The sequence below is a fragment of the Gymnoscopelus braueri genome (genome assembly GCF_963280865.1).
Source record: "Gymnoscopelus braueri genome assembly, contig: SCAFFOLD_411, whole genome shotgun sequence".
Classification (NCBI taxonomy): domain Eukaryota; kingdom Metazoa; phylum Chordata; class Actinopteri; order Myctophiformes; family Myctophidae; genus Gymnoscopelus; species Gymnoscopelus braueri.
Window position 1 is genome coordinate 1 of NW_027660886.1, and position 12,385 is coordinate 12,385.

Sequence of the window (12,385 nt, forward strand, 5' to 3'; positions counted from 1 at the left end):
AGTAAAGATTTTAGGTATTTTTTTAGTATTTCCAATTTCCAATAGCTGTGCTTCGCTGTGCTTTTCAAATGTATAAAATATATAAAACATCTTTTTAAAGTAGCAGATCTACAAGCTCACAATGCCTCCCAAAATGTAGCCTACTTTCTGTGCTGGACCCCCGGCAGTAACTCTGAGGACCCTCTAGGGGTCTCGGACCTCCTGTCGAAGACCCCTGATTTAAGTCAGTCTCTCTCTCTCTCTCTCTCTCTCTCTCTCTCTCTCTCTCTCTCTCTCTCTCTCTCTCTCTCTCTCTCTCATGCAGAATGTCAAGTTTCAGAAAATATATAAATAAATATTTATTATTATTATTATACGTTTGTACTTTGTGCTTTTTGCGGGGCTTTGGAATAGCGGCGCTGGCGTTGCATATAAGACAAACACACTTGGAATGGGGGGGGGGGAAAGTCTTCCTCCCATTCTGTATGGAAGTGGTAGGTTTTCGGGTTATTTTTTGTCATGCACATTTTTTATAACTTTGTAATACTACTGACGTTTGTGCGCAATGCAACACTTGAAAACAAAGCATTGTATTGGGGGTTTGCCTGCTAAAGCCGTGAATGGAGCTGACCGGCCCTTCTTGATGTTAACCTAAAAAATCTCCCTTTTAAGAACATTTTATCAACGACACCCAATCAGTCTGGGCTACACAAATCCCCAGTCTTATCTATAGGCAATACTACAGTAGCCTGTGCTGAAAATAGCCCATCTGCAAACAGTATTGGGGGAAGGGAAGGGCTTTCTTTGAGGGGGGGGGGGGGTTCTATCAATGTATTTGTTCAGATGCAAATTCAGCCCGGCCGATTTTGAGATTTTAAGTAGGCCTACATTTTCATGTGCATGCAACAGCATGGTTTATACAGGTAGCCTACATGGGTTAGAGGGATGGGCAGAAACCGTGTATTTCCACATTCAACTGATTATGGGTTTTTCTTTCAATGATCCAGGCGGTCTGAGGTGTGAATATAGGTCCGCCTGCTTGTGGTGGCTTGTGTGTCACAGATGCGATGCGCAGTGTTTGACAACATTAGTTGCTTGTTACTTTGTAGATTTTGATTATTATTACAAAACATACATTAACCACTTCAGCCTTATAGCTATTTAAAAATAGCAGAACTAAGCTCACAAGCTTGTAGATCTGCTATTTTCATGTGAAACGGGACATTCTGCATAACGAGTACTTTTACTTTTTAATTTAAGGACGTTTTGATACCAATACTTTTGAGAGAAAGAGAGAGAGAGATAATAGCAATCTACAAGCTCACAACGTGTGAGCTTGTAGATTGGATATTTTCAAATAGCTGATAACAACACGTCTCTCTCTCTCTCTCTCTCTCTCTCTCTCTCTCTCTGCGTTCTCTCTCTCTCGTTGTTGTGCCGTGCGCTCAGCTAGGTTTCAATTGTGTATATACTTCGTTTGGCGGGCGGTATTGCGCACCAAAAATAGGTCGCACGACTGACACAAAGAGATCCATAATCCATAAGTGCGTAGCGCCTCCCCAAACAAGACTTCATTCAGATTTCTCCGTAATTCACACAAGTATGTTTATAAATACCAAGTTGTGACAGTTAAGTTATATCTTCACCAGGCACCACCCAGGTAGCAAATCATGTCAGATTTCTAGTGTGACGACGTCTCCACGCCCCGCCGACCGGAGCGTCCGCTCGTCGCGAACCGACGTCTCCACGTGACGTCCTTGATCAGCGTTTACCGTGCGCTGCGCCGAGCGCACACCAGGCGTAGCGCTGACGGGCCGGGTGGACCCGCGAGCGGCCGAGTAGTGTGGCGCTGTCGTATATGACCCCCCCCCCCATATATTGCGAACCCCCCCTCGTATATGACCCCCCCATTTATTGTAAACCCCCCTCCCTCCCACATATTTATATATAAACACATGTAATAAAGGAGCCCAGATGTGAACTTCGTTTTTTTTCGTTTTATTAAAATAGTAAAAGAAAGTTACAAATGCATAAAGCAATCACAATTGTACAAAGCAGGATGATGTGGGCTATCACAGTTCTGTTGGGCTTCTCTTGTCTGTAACAATAGTCAGTGGTGTAAAGCATTGGTTCTTGAAGTGGGGTCCTTGGGGGGGTTCCAGGGGGTCCACAGTCAAATGATTGATAGGAACCAAATGGACCCTTGTGGGTCTGTAACTCTGAGAGTGTACAAATGGACCCTTGTGGGTCTGTAAGAGTGTACAAATGGAACCAAATGGACCCTTACGGGTCCATTTGTACACTCTCAGAGTTCGATTAACATTGGTTTTACAGTGTATATTGGGGTCCCAGAGGTATAAATGCCATTAAATTGGGGTCCGTAGCCTAATGCATGTCAAACTGGAGGTCCTTGAAATTAAAATGGTTGAGAATCACTGCTAGAGAGCCGTAAAAACCTTCTCTTATTGGGGTCCCTGGCTTATCTTTTCAAATGGGGGTCCACGGGGTAATAAGTGTCAATTAGGGGGTCCTTGACATGAAAAAAGTTTGAGAAGGACTGGTGTAAAGTAACTAAGTTTATTTACTCAAGTACTGCACTTTATTTACTCAAGTACCATTTTGATGTATTTTTACTTACTGGAGTATTTCCAATTTTCGGTACTTTTACTCCACTACATCTCAGACAAACATTGTACTTACTATATTTTTTGACAACTTTAGTTACTTTGTAGATTTTGATTACAAAACATACATTACCCACTTCAGCCCTATATACATGTCAGCCATTTGAAAATAGCTGATCTACAATCTCACAATGGGTTGCAATGTAACACATTGTGAGCTTGTAGATCTGCTAGATTTATATACATTTTAGACCATTAGGACAGTCTGCATAATGACTATTACTTTACACAAGAAACGTTTGAATTCCGGACTTACCACAGTGAGGATATGCATTTTCTCAATATGTCAAACAAGCAGTAAAATAAACCCCACAATACCATACCATACCATACCAGCATTAGAAAAGAGATAAAACAGTGCAACTACATACATGTGTATCTATGACATTGTAAATACCATCATTGACAGTTATACGTATTTAGTCTTGCTGTAGACAGATTGCCTGCTGCTAACCCTAAAAATTTATTATAGTAAACAGAAAGAGGACTGAGGCCCCATCAGAGCTGACATTGACCAGAAAGAGTATCGTTTGATGTTGGTCCACTATAAGAGAACTCAGTTTTGTTTGTTAAAGGGATATCATTATCATTATATTGAACATTATACTTTGCTGATAAAACATTTGGTCCATTAATTGAGTTTTGGACTCTTCGATTTGATCCAAAACAAGAAAGTCCTTGGAGTGAAGTGATGAGCAGAGCAGCTTTCATTCAGTAGGCAGCAAGGAGTGTGTAGACATCAGATGGTCTGGAACAGCAACCATTAGACACCAACAGCTGAAAAGCAGAGAAAACACATATTAACCACTTTAGCCACAGGCCATCTCCTATTTCTGTAGCCTGAGGTAGCTTGATGAACAAGTACACCCCCTGGAAATGACGCAGGGATCCCAGTCTTTTCTTGACTAAATGTGAAAGATTTTAACAACACATCCTCAATGAAACATTACCGTAACAAGATTGTCTTTGGGAGTGATGAGTAGATTTCATTCAACAGAGTAGAAAGCAAGGGTCCGGGTCATTCAGACGGTCAGAACAGCAACACCACACCAATAAGACAGCAGCTGAAACAGAGAAAACATGTTATATTGACCACTTAAACCCTCTAGACTTGGTAAACTTCATTGCAGACTAAACTAAAATCAGAAAATATAATTCTTACATCAATATAATATGATGCTGACTCGTACAGTCCTAGTTGGTGCATTTGGAGGGTGGATAGTGGGTACCTTGCAGCCTTTCTCGCTGTCGGGGAGGTAGCAGTGTCGAGGAAAGCCTCTGGCTGTGTAGGGCTTGCCTGGGTTCGGGTGCCTCAGGTCCCTGGTCAGGGAGAGAGAGGGGTCACATCAATTAATTTATCATCATCAAAGTCTAAACTTTTTTTTCTTTTTCCTTTTGCAATTTATTTGGTTCCGGCCACAGTACACAGAGTCATACACCAAGATCATCTCTGCTCAGACAACCTAATTGTTGTGGTTTTGTTAACAAACTAACATTCAATAACACACTTAAGAATACTAAAATACATACAAAAGAAAAAATACTACACCAACCTAAATAAACTAGATTAGAAGACAAAAAAGAAAACAGAATACATGCACTAAAATGTACAGGATCCATCACATTTCCTCACAACCTGGAACCACTACATTAATGAATGGCTGTCACGTCTTTAAGAAACCTTTGTGGTTATTATGTAGGGTGTAGGTAAAGTTCTCTAGGGGAAGTATCCTTAACACTGTTTCATACCAAAGAGATGGTTGGTCTGTGTCGTACCTGAATTGTGTTGTAGATGATCCGTATGGTTTTGCGGTCTGGGTGTCCTGGTAAAGAGTGGGGGATGATGTGGTAGGCCTACTCCATCTTCCCTGCCGGCTGGTTGCCTGTCTTTACACTGTAGATGGTCTTACAGGTTGGATACTGCAGGCTGGAAGAGAGGAGAGGTTTACCACCTCAACTTGAAACCTCCACCAGTCTTGTTGCAGTGATGATAAAACAGTGTATTTGTGAGTAAGCTGGAGTGCTATGAGGACTCCTACCTGCTATCCTTGTTGCCGTTGTTGTACATGGCCACCGGACAGTGGAGGTGGTACTGGTGTCCGCACTGGGCCAGTGTCCGCACTGGGCCAGTCTCCCCACCGACTCTGCCCTGGAGACGGGCCATACCCCAGGGCCTTTGTAGCCAAAAGGACCCCCTAACGCCATACAGATGGTACAGTCCTAACAGACAGGAGGACAGAGAAAACACATTACATTACATGTAATGAACAGTATGCACTGAACAAGACTAGAATTACAACTAGATTAATGGATTCTAAATTGGACTAATATTTCCTTCAGACAATGCAGCAGCATAGGTAATAACAACAATAGAATAATGATAGAAAACGTAAAAAGACTTAAAGAAAAGAGTGCAAACAGAATGAAAAGAGCAGAGTGAAGAGTGTGTGTGTGTGTGTGTGTGTGTACGCACGCACCGTCCCCCCCACACACACACACACGCAAACTCCAAACAGTTTTGCGCCGTTTAGTCTACTCTACAACAAGCAAGTGCAAGTAAATATCGTCATTACATCCTTTATAAGACAATTAAACAGCTAAACCAACCAACTACAATATGTTGTGTAGTCTACGACGCGCGCTCGCACGCTCACGCGCACGCACACACGCTCACACAGACACACACAAACAAGCCAAATCCAAACAGTTCTCCGCGCCATTTCTAATATACAACAAGCTATCAATGAAAGTAATTATCGTCATAAAATCCTTCAAAGATAATTAATACATATCTTAGCATTAATTCAGAGCAAACAAGCAACTTGTTTGTTTGAAAAAACTCTCCACGCGTTTTCAGAGGGGAGTGGGGGATGGGCTGTGCACCGAGCAAAAACCTAAAATAGGATCGAATAAAACTATTATTACTGGCTTAAAAGTGAATTGACATATACATAAAGACACATAAAAGCTGAAACTCACCTCTTGGCTCTTATGTTTGCAAGTTCTGGGCAGGAGTTACTGCCGACCGTCTCTGTGGAAACACACCAGACTTTTTTCGCACAGTTAAAAAGGTCCTCCTTCCGCGTTGAGAGACAGGGTGGGAGGAGTGCTATGAATATTACTCCGCATGTGTAGACCTCCGTCTGAGTAGCCCTCCGCCAGAGAACATAGTCCCTTTCTTTTTTTAACAAAAATGTACTATTTAATTTGAACATGTGCATGATTATATTGTATGACCAGAGTAAATGAGTAAATGTTTTAAAGAACAGTTAAAAAAAAAATCTATTCCAATCTCACTATACTTCATAAGAAGTTATATTCATAATTAATTAATGTGTGTTATTAACAATATGCCACTTGAGTATTAAATAATAGTTAAAGGTAACACAAGCAAATTATTTAATTGTATTTTAAATAGGAATTAAATCCCAATACACAGAATTAACAATGCAATGAGTAAATACAATACAATAAGAATGAATCCTAGGTCACCTTACTTTGTTTTGATCACTAAATAACACCAAGCTTAGGTTCAGGGTGAAAAATAGCAAAAAAAATCTAATGGGATCCATAAACGTGCTTTATTATGTCCTCACAAGTATGAGTCCTCACAAGTATAGTAATACTGAGAGACAGAGAGACAGAGAGTCTTGTCCTCAACATGGACAGCGTCACACTGGTGCGACAATAGACGCTCACGACACATCGCCACGCATTTCAATGAGCGAGACCCCTTCAGCGTGGGGACAGACCAGCGTTGTCGGTCTATCCCCACGCCCCGCACGCCCCGAAACTACCAGCCTGACGTCAGCGGTCACGCTCAGTTGCTACCTGGGCAGCAGATCAAAGAATACAATTCGAAACTCAAGAGACAGATTTTGGCTGAATTAACTCGCGGTGTAAAGTAACTAAGTACATTTACTCAAGTACTGTCGTCCTACTTAAGTACAATTTTGAGGTAATTTTACTTTACTGGAGTATTTCCAATTTTCAATACTTTTACTTCTACTCCACTACATCTCAGAGGCAAATATTGTACTATGCCGTGCTTGTAGATCGGCTATTTTTATATTTTTACTTATGTACAGTACTTCAGTAAATGTAATTTGTTACTCTACACCACTGTAAAATGTTTGAAAATACACTGTTTAAATCACTAATTACGGTTCGAGTTACGATCATGCTCCTTGCGTGGGATTCGAACGCGGGCCGTAAAATTACTGGACATCAGTGTTAACCTCTACGCTAAATGGGCTGTCTCATTTACAGAGGAAACAATTACGATATATACTACACAGCATGTGTGATGCGAGAAAAAAAAATAATATATAAGACTGTTTCATTGAATACTTTATTTACATTTGGGGTGGCAATGTGAGCTTGTAGATCTGCTACTTTCAAAATAGGTTTTATATATTTTATACACACACACACACACACACACACAGACGGATGCAATGCGCAGTGTTTGAAAACTAGTTAGGCTACTAGTTACTTTGCAGATTTTGATTATTATTATAAAACATACATTAACCACTTCAGCCTTAGCAGAACTAAGCTACATGTTGTAAGCTTGTAGATCTGCTATTTTCAATTTTAACATAACATGTCAAACTGGACTTTCTTTATAATGAGTACTTTAACTTTTTTTAATTTTGATACCAAGCGCCACCTGGTGGCTGAACGGCCACACTAAACGTTCTAATCCTTGCAATGGGAGGCGCTAAGATTCTGTGGGCGTCAACTTTTAAAGGTATGTTTAGGTACCTCTGAGGTCCAATAGGCGGCAATAGGCGGCCGTTTGAAGATCGCGCATGAACGAACAGATAACCACTGTAGAGGAGAGAAGAGGAGAGGAGAGGAGAGGAACACTGTTTCCTCTCCTCATCAGCAGTTCGTTTCCCCGACCACCAGACAAGTGACGCAGGGGGACTTCTGAAAGGGCCATGCCGAAAATAGGTTGCTTTATTCGAATACAATGCGTGTCACTGCCTGCCCCTGCCGGTTCTCTGAATTTTTATTTTTAAATAGGCTCTGTCATGATTAATTGACCACATATATGAAGTTAAACAACACAATTCTGTCCAAACGATATCTTATAAGTAAATTCCGTGCCTCAAAATAGAAGTTTGAGAGCTTTTTGAAGTAAAAAAACGGCGGAGAAATACACAACGCGGCGGTCGCATACGGGTCATGCGCTACGTCATAACTGTGCGCAGGCTGCGTGCTAAAAAGAACTGATCTGCAAGCTTAAAAGCATCTCTGTTGACGTAGGTTGATAGCTTGTAGATCTGCTCTATTTTTGCATGATGCGACAACTTGCCTCTACGAGAGACGGAGAGAGTACATATTAAATGAATGAATGAGCTAAAATAAATGACGCTCGTCATCAGTAACGAGTAACGAGGCCTTTTTTGTCGGAGTAATATGGTATAATATTACTCTTTTGGCAGAATAATACCTTACTTTACTCGTTACTGGGAAAAGTAATAATATTACAGTAATATATTATTATTAATTCGTTACTGCCCAACACTGGGAATCAAGCCTTAATAAACAACTGCACTTTGCAAAGTGCACTAAATTAATTATTTCTTCAGTGAAAAAAGGTAGTCAAGGAAAACATTTCGTCGTTTTCGTAGTTTTAGTCGACTACATTAACACTGGTGCGCACGTGTGTGTAATAGCAAGACTATCTTCTGCACTCATAGCAGAGATGTGGGGAGAGACATAACAGTCCTTCCAGTTTAGTTTTCCTATGAATATTTATAAATTACAAAATTACGATACGATAATACTTTATTGTCAGTTCACACTGAAATTTGTCTTGCGACCCAGCAGCCATTTATGCAACACATAAACAGTACACACATTTGACATGAAAAAAAAATACAATACATAAAGATGAGAGCAATGTCCACCACTCAGCCTACCCCTGGCCTAAAACGCCTGATTAAGCCTCAATGTCGTCTGATGGACAAACTCTTCAGTTTGACCTTATTGTATGTTGGAACACTGTATCTCCTTCCTGAAGGCAGCAACCTATATTCTCTATACAAATGGCTAGTGTTTGAAATTATATTCCTTGCCAACCTTAACACACTGTTATTATACGTAGATGTATAGAGCCTCTGAAGTGGTTGTCCAACAATCTTTGAACAAATGTTAGTTGCTGCAGCAGTTTTGACTTTAAAGCTACAGACAGACATCCATACCAGGTGGTAATACAGTACTGAAGAACACTCATAATAACAGAAGTGAAAAACAAAAGAAGAATCTGTCTACTAGCACCAAAAGATCTCAGACAGCGAAGAAAATAGATTATTTGCTTTGTCTTCTTACCCACTGATTCAATCTGGTCTTTCCATGACAAAAGATGGTCTATTACTACTCCTAGGTATGTATACGAACATACCTGGTTGATCTGTTCACTATGAATAGTAATGGGGGATCTGTGTTTCTCCAGTGGTGCACCAAAACAATCTCTTCTGTCTTTTTTGTGTTAATGATAAGAACGTTGTTATCATTCCACTCCACCACCTTATCTACTCTGTGTTGGTGCAGCAGGATCACTGGTACTATCTAAGAGAGAAATCAAAACTGTATCATCAGAGTACTTTAGAATGTATTGGTCTGGTGTGTCAGTGCGACATTCAGACAGACATTCCTCAGTACAACAGCTGTCAGTATAAAGGGTGAAAAGTACAGCTGAGCTTACACAACCCTGGGGAGCACCAACATTAGTAGTTAATGCTGAGGAGAGGGTTCTGTTCACTTTCACCCTCTGTACTCTGTTAGTAAGGAAAGAAGCATACCAGTGAATTAAGTATGGATTCAGTTCCATCTGTACCATCTTTGACACCAGAATATCAGACTGTATTGTATTGAAATCTGAAGAGAAGTCTAAGAACAGCACCCTTGCATGATTCTTATTAGACTCATCTAGGTGTTTTGTAATGAAGTGGACCAGTGTGGACAACCGCATCCTCTGTACCGCAACCTATCTTATAAGCAAACTGACAGGGATCGAATCTGTCTTTAGTTATACTCACAAGATGTTGCAACAGTATTATTTCCAGTGATTTCATGATCACTGAAGTGAGAGCTATGGGTCTACAATCCTTATGTTCTTTTGGACATTGGATTTTGGGTAATGTTTTTTTGTGTAGGTTTTCCAAAACAGGAATTGTGGTGTCTACAGAGGTTTGAAATATTGGTTGCCACACTGGAGCCAACTCGGATGCAAAGTCTTTGAGGAGAAAAGCACTGCACTCGTCCGGCCCATTAGCTTTCCTTGTGTTAGTACACCGAAACACTTTCCTGACATCCTCTTCAGTGATGATAATTCTATTTGAGGGGGCAGGTGTTACAGCCTTAAGTAAGAAAGAAAGTATTCAGGTCATTAGAAAAGTTCATTGTCTGTCACAATAGGTTTGGTTGGGGATGACATTCCTGTCATGGATTTCATAGTATCCCACACCTTTTTGTGATTATTGGCTTTAAACGCATCCTCTAGATGCTGTCTACAGTAAGTGCCAATTTTGCCTGCCTCATTTTTGTTTTTAGCTTTTTGTCTGTCAATTTAAGTGCACCGAAATCTTTGTATATGAAGGCTGTTTTCCTTTCATTTATTACATCTTTTATATCCTTGGTCACATATGATTTATTGTTTGGATACATTTTTATTTCCTTTGTAGGAACAACCAGCTGTACACAAAAAAATTATAATAATCATTTGTAACTGTGGTTATTTCGTCCAATGAACCATCTCTAAAAGTGTCCCAATCTGTACAGTCAAGGCATGCTTTTAGTTGTTCCTTGCTTTCATTTGTCCATGTCCTATCTACTTTCTTCTCCAGCTTTCCTCTCTTCAGTTTTGACTTATAAACTGGAGTCATGCACACAACATTATGATCAGAGGTCAATATAGGCGGCCCAACCTTGGCAACATATGCATGTGGAATGTTCACTTCAACACTCCAGAATGTTATTTTTCCTAGTTGCATCCTTGACATACTGTTCAAATCCTGGCAACACAGTGTCCAGATAACACTGGTTCAAGTCTCCAAGCACGATTGCTGGTGCCTCTGGGTACTGCAGTTGCAGTCCATGTACACAGTCAGCAATGTTTTTTGCTGCCTGTGCACTGTGTGCAGCTCTTCCTGGCCCTTTAGGAGGCATATAAACTAAAAACAGTAGAATGCACCCAAATTCGCGGGGAAGAGAGAATGGTCTTAAAGTCATGTCCAGGATCTCCGTCGTCGCATATCCTAAGTTTGACGGAATTGGATCGACACCAGAGATCATTTATGTACACACATACACCATTGTAACCGCTCCCTCCACCTCTGTCCAGTCGCACCAGAGTGAATCCGGGGACTTCATAGAGTGAGTCTGGTTTTGATAGCTTTAACCAGCTTTCAGTGAAACAAAACAGTGATGCCTCACGAAATTATGACTGTACCTTGTATATGTCCGTATCGTGCCGATTTTGTTTTCCAGGGATCGCACGTTGGCCAGAACGATAAAAGGGAGTGAGGGGCGAGTGAATCTCCTCCGTAGTCGATTCCGAATTCTTCCTCTTTTTTTTTCTCTCTTTTTCCTCGTTTCTTCCTTTTATTTCGGATCAACTCCTCTGGGATGTTATCCAACACTGGAAGGTAGACGTAGTGCCAGCAGTGCATCTCTGCTGTACACACAAGCGAGCCTGGACGCGCCGTCTTCACGCCACCTGTTTGTGTTGCTGTTGAGTTGAGTCTGAAGTTGTTCGACCGACCAGCATCTTCCACAGGAGTTAATAATCCACAGGATCAGCAGAGCGATTTCTAAGGCTCTCATCTTACACATCTCTACACATGTAACGACACATAGGCACGCGGACAATACAAATAAACTAAACAATAAGGCATACAAGGCACGCTGGGTCGCAGTGCAGCCGCTGTGCAGCGCACCTACTTCCTGAGACACAGCAGGAAAAACCTGATGAAATTGAAATGCATGGTGATTGTTGTGGGAACAAGGAAGGTTTTGTGTCATCGAGACTGCATGAAAACCTGAAATATCACACTTGTCATACAAGATCAGTCACACAATTGAATCAATTTGTACCCAAAACAAATATTTTAATTATCTTGTTCTTGTCAAGTGTTCCCATGCAACACTTCAGCTCTTCTCTCCTACATTCTGGTGGCGACAGGAGCTCCATCCTAACAAATTAATATGGACAACATCCTCCTACTCCTGTGTCTTAAAGTAGGATCACCTTGTTGGGCACTGATTTTCTTACCATGAGAGGCATATATACATATATATATATATATATATATATATATATATATATATATATATATATATATATATATATATATATATATATATGACAATACTACAATAAAATAAAGTGTGTGGCTGTTATATCTGGGTAGTCTACTCACAACTGGTGCGTCGGGGCGCAACAGTTAATCAAACTAATCAATATAATCAATTATAAAGAATCAATCATTTTATGAAATAATCGATTAATAATCAATCCCTATTTTAGGCATGTTATTATAGATGAAAATGTAAAAGAAAATCAAAACATTTCAAGAATAGTGAAAATCTACAAGCTCACAACGCATTGTCAGCTTGTAGATCTGTTACTTTCACTATTTTGTACAACACCGTTATGTGACTAAGTATAAATGGTTAATCGATTTGTTTATATATACAAAATGTATATA

General features: G+C 40.4%; 1 long non-coding RNA gene across 2 annotated transcripts; it reads right to left on the reverse strand.

The window, feature by feature from the left end:
* Positions 1 to 2,067: 2,067 nt before the first annotated feature.
* On the reverse strand, positions 2,068 to 5,741 carry LOC308081084. Of its 2 annotated transcripts, none has more exons than XR_013932790.1 (6): positions 5,643 to 5,741; positions 4,703 to 4,883; positions 4,440 to 4,590; positions 3,893 to 3,983; positions 3,614 to 3,727; positions 2,068 to 3,440 (listed from the first exon to the last, which is right to left on the reverse strand). It is a non-coding gene; the product is annotated as an uncharacterized lncRNA (long non-coding RNA). The 2 variants fall into 2 exon arrangements; XR_013932791.1 differs by having other exon boundaries at positions 3,854 to 3,983.
* Positions 5,742 to 12,385: the final 6,644 nt, after the last annotated feature.